Source organism: Pararge aegeria (assembly GCF_905163445.1).
Source record: "Pararge aegeria chromosome W unlocalized genomic scaffold, ilParAegt1.1 SUPER_W_unloc_6, whole genome shotgun sequence".
NCBI classification, from domain to species: Eukaryota; Metazoa; Arthropoda; class Insecta; order Lepidoptera; family Nymphalidae; genus Pararge; species Pararge aegeria.
In genome coordinates this window covers 84835-90232 of record NW_024396992.1, presented here as the reverse complement: position 1 = coordinate 90232, position 5398 = coordinate 84835, and the positions used below count along the sequence as shown (strand labels likewise).

General features: G+C 35.2%; 1 long non-coding RNA gene across 1 annotated transcript; it reads right to left on the bottom strand.

Annotated features, from left to right (window-relative positions):
* Window positions 1–642: 642 nt before the first annotated feature.
* Window positions 643–1666, bottom strand: LOC120636871. Its single transcript, XR_005659411.1, has 3 exons — window positions 1339–1666; window positions 1176–1253; window positions 643–662 (listed from the first exon to the last, which is right to left on the bottom strand). It is a non-coding gene; the product is annotated as an uncharacterized LOC120636871 (long non-coding RNA).
* Between the last annotated feature and the right edge of the window lie 3732 nt (window positions 1667–5398).

Sequence of the window (5398 nt, the reverse complement as noted above, 5' to 3'; positions counted from 1 at the left end):
CTGATCATACTTCTCACCCCCTACTTCTACTGTATATGGAATAACTACAAAGTTTAGTAAAGGGAGTAGTTATAAAATATTAGTGTTTATCTACGCACCTCTTTAATAATTGCTTGAAGTCTATCAGCTGTTACCGATTCTCCTGAGAAATAGTGGGCTATTGGTTGCTTCCACCTTTTTCTTAATCCTACCAACATAAAAACCAATGCATGTGATGCTATTTGTTGGCTTCTACCTTGGGAACCATGATCCTGGTATCCTTCAATCTTGTCTGTTCTTGGATTATATAACAAATTTTTTCGAATTGCCATCTCGTCAAACATTAATGTACACAAATTATCAGTTTTTGACTGTGTTAGTGTAATTTCCTTTAAATTTGCCATAACTTTACTGCACTACAATCTATAGCATGCACTGGATTTTTTATACATAGCCAGTGCTATGATTTTTTCATTTAAAGTCCAGCGACAACCATTTAATTTTCTAGGTGTATTAACCATTTGGCTTTGTAAAAGCACACCAAATGCAGGTTTTAAATTTTCATTCAATTTTTCTAAGTACTCACTCTGTCTGTATATTTTATTAATATACTTCTTGCATCTTTTAAAATGTTTGTTAATTTTTATGTTATTCAAATTGACAGGTTGAGTCACAAAAGTAATCTGGAATACAGAAATATCCATTTAATTTATATTACAGTTTGTATATTTTACTTTGTTTAGCAATTACATGTCACTTGCGTTGATGGTGAAGAGTAACATTGTGAAGGAACCCACATGCCTGAAAGTTGCATGTATGATGATGTTGGTGAAGATTATGAAAAAACATTGTTATGAAGCATAACAGAACATCCAAACTAATAATAATAAAAATACAAATACAAGGTTATTTGATTGTTACACTTTCACACTCACTGTTCAAGTGATCATCATGAAAATTTTTAATGCAAATTGTTACAAATGAAGAAAACAAGATTTCTTCCAGTAGAAAAAAAACCTGAATTTTATTTACATTTATCTATTTGAATGTGAGTGAAGCTTCGGGCAAAACTATTCATAGTAATGCAATCACTAACCCGTCTGCCCAGCATGGTGATTATAGACATACCCTTCCCTCTTGAGGGCTTTAGTCCAGCAGTGTACTGTTTTAGTCTATGGATGATGCATGATACTTACGTCCAATTGCTGTGATTGAACTTTTAGAGGAGAGTTAGGCAGATATTGTATAAAAGATTGCGAAGACACTGAAGTTGTCTGAAATAAAAAATGCAGATAAAATTACAACCCTTTTTTAAAGAAAAAATTTATAAAATTAACAAAAAAGTGTTAAATATCATACCGCTGAATCTTCCATTTGTGACAATTCAGCTAATAATGGTGGGAACAACAAATTTGGAACAGCATTAGGATTTAACCTTTTCATCGTCTCATTTGTGAAGGCACTGCGATCAAAATGCTTACTACACAATAACTTATGGCTCTTGTGCAAGTCTTTCAACTCCACTTCAGCAATATTTTCAAAACAATATTCAGCCCAAAGCCGAACCCTGAAACAAAATAACAACACTAGTAAGTAATATAGCAAAACCACTTTAGAAGTTAAAGAAATTAATGGTGTTTTTAGGAAATATTTTAGTCATTTAATAAAACGGCGAAGTGATAATTACATAAACTATATTATCTACCTTGCTTAATTAGATGCCTTTCCAGCTCTCGGGAAAGAATGAAAAGTAAGTGTAGGGTCTTGCGCAGCAGATACACCACACTTCACACACTTTCTATATTTATCTGCCATGTTTAACAACAATAGAATAGAGTCCTTTCTCACAATAATAAAAGAGTCCTGTCTCACAATAAAATTAGTCCGTCGTCTTGATCTATTAGGCTCAATCGCACTGCTGCGAGTTTCCTCAAGCAAACAGGGAGAGAAAAGTAGAAACACTTCGGAACAGAAAAACTTTTTACAAAGAAAATATGAAAAATTGCCGTTCGCTCCAAACGAAAACTTTTCATGTAAACTTGTGAACATAATATCCAGTTCCGACATTCACTTGTTTTATTGCCACTACTCTAAATTCCAGTACCGATTATCAGTGCTGGCAATACGAGAAAACATCGATTGAAATTGATTATGTAAAAAAGATTTTCAACTATTTTAAACAAATTAACACATGACGTTTATCAAACTATAGTTTTGAGTAGTAAAATTTTGAAATATGATTGTTTTACTATTATTTTAAACAAAAATATATTCACTGAAGTCGATAATGATGATTAATGAAATCGATTATTAAATTTCCATCGACTTTTTTTCTAATGGTAGCACCACTGTTTTTTTTCTCTTTTCCTCTTGTATATCTACCATTTCATTCTAAATGTTTCGACATACAGTCTGTCATAGCTTCATACAAAGTTGTTACCCCCTGGTAGTGTGCAAGCAGCTTGTGCCGTTAGCTCGTGCTAGACTGACGCGAATGAACTGTCTACCTGTGAACTAATAGATAAACGAGGCAGTTATTATTATACCAAGAAGATTAAACTTACCATGAGTTTTTTTTTAATATCACTATTATATTTTGGATTGGTTGACGGTATCAATCCGCCATCACGACTGCCCTATTACCTACCTATTGCGTATTTTATCAAACCCTGATTGTTATCACAGATATTAAAGATTACTCACGATAAAATATAATAGTCGAAAATCTTAAAGCCATGTTATTAGGTAGGCGGCATTGATAAGATATTTTTTGTTCAAGTAATAAAGTTATTAGATACAATAAAATTTTCGAGGCTTGTTCTGTAGGAATGGGTCAGTTAAAATAATTCAGGATCTGTATTCTATAATAACCTGTACAGTCAGTGGCGTGCATAGGGTTATCGGTCAGGGTATGCATTAAAAAAAAATAGGTACTGAACATGCTATTTTGATGTTACTGTATTAAATTTATTTGTGAGTAGGTACCTAACCTAACATTGTTTGTGATACCCATGTAGATCTTCTCATCATCTCCTATTTCCAGTATAGTAAGCTCTGAGACGACCGACCAGCGAGTTTTTAAAAATGTCTGCCATTGCGGCAATAAATAAATAAATAAATAAATAAATAAATATACTAAGACAATACACACATCGCCACCTAGCCCCAAAGTAAGCGTAGCTTGTGTTATGGGTACTAAGATGACTGATGAATATTTTTAGGAATTATATATAAATAAATACTTAGAAAATACATATAAACACCCAGACACTGAAAAACACTTATGCTCATCACACAAACATTTTCCAGTTGTGGGAATCGAACCCACGGCCTTGGACTCAGAAAGCAGGGTCGCTGCCCACTGCGCCAGTCGGCCGTCAAAATTACATTAAATAATGTTTTTTGAGTAAACAATAAACAAACATACTTATTATTATAAATAAATAATGAAACAAAAAACTGATCAATGCTATTCGCCTGTTTATGTAAGTCAGTCAGAGGTCTTTTTACGTGCCGCTCCTTGAAGGTGCATTCCTTCCTTTACGAATAACCTCAATTAAACGTTAGTTAAGAATTAGCTCTAAACTTACCTACATTTTCCAAGCACACTGAACCATCAGATCACACGCCGAATATAAGAACTTTCTTACACTAAGAATATTCCTCACAATCATTTACAAACAGTACACTGTTTGTAAATGATTGTCACAAAGGTTAATGTTAACAATAATAATTGTAACTAGTAACAAACAACCGTACAGCAAACGAAAAAAACAGTATTCAATTCTAATTCGGTGAATATGAGTTGTTATGACAGAAGAATGAAGGGTAGAGGTAAGGAGAGTCATCTGTGTATATGAAAAAGTGTCGTCAAAATGTATTAAATTAGGATGGCGCCACATTTGCATCAGGGTAACTCTTAAAAGAAGCGCCAAATATAAATATTGTTAGAGTAGGCTTGAAAAATAAACAAGGAAGTATGGAGATACAAGGAAGTAAGGTTATATTTACCACAATATTTTGTACAACGTAAGTTGTTGAAATTCTCAATAATTAACTACTTTAGTCGATAATGACATTAAATTTTTTAACTCGGCATACTTCAATTCATCTACGATTGCTACATTCATACCATACCCTGTGCATCCACCAGCGCCATTGTGGAGGATTTTTGAACTGTTATTTAGCGCAACAACTGGACCCTTTTTCAACTTTTCTCCCATATAAGATGACTCTCCTTACCTCCACCCTCCATAGACAGAAGGTAAAAGGTAAACAATAATGGCGCTGAGCGATCGCCAGCGATAATATGGAGGGTAGAGGTAAGGAGAGTCATCTTATATGGGAGAAAAGTTGAAAAAGTGTCCAGCAGGGCTAGCACGGGCAGGAGATATAAATTATATCCCCCGATTATATCCTCTATCAAGGGATATAATTATCTTTTCCCCTTGCCAGAGCACGGCAACAGGGGAGAGGATAAATTTATCCCCGTTTGACATTTCTCGTGGATATATATCCCCCGCCCATAGCATGGGAAGAAATGAAAGGGGAAAGACTATGCTTTTTTGACATTTGAAAGAGACAATTTTATCCCCGTCCTTAGACGTGGGTTTAAAATTCTGTTAACGAATTAAAGTCGAAAAAAACATGTCTCGTGCTTTCTGGGGCTCTTATTATTCAAGTGAAATGGAGAAATCTGAACGAAAATTACACCGGCGATCTATACGTGACGCCAGTAATCCGTTCGAATTTCTCGATGCAGAGTTCCAACACTTGTTTCGGATGGGTAAAAATTGTGTGCTGTACTCGTGCGAGGACCTTAAAGAGGCACTAACCACTAAATGCTGTCGATGGACTACCAGTGCACATAAAAGTAAGTTGTTATTAAGTACCTAAAATCACCTTGTGCAAAGACATCATCTATATATGAACGTAGGTTTAAAAAAAAGCATGGCTAATCACTTTTTGTCTAGGTTCTCACATCTTTAAGGCTATTAGCGGACGGTAGTTATCAGCGGGGACAGGTCAAGACCATGGCTGTTGCTCAAACAACAGTCAGCAAATAACTGACCCAAATTACTAGAGCTATTGTCAGTATGTGAGTATATATAGGTACTCACTTCCTAATAATTCTCATTAGTAAATATAAATCCCATCCTGTTCAAAGTGCAGTGATGTGATAACTAGTTTTCACTTTATAGCTGAGTGCCCCTTGTACGTGTTGGTAAGATGGGAACTACAAGGTAAGGATAGAATAAGTGAAGAAGACCTAGCAAACCTCACCTTAGGGGATATTGTTAGGTTCACCACAGAGACTGGTAGGTTTCAGGGGGGACCCTGCCGGGACACCAGTAAAACCTGTGTCTCAAACATGGGGAATAGGGTGGAATGGTCCTTACATAGGACTGATCACCCGTCT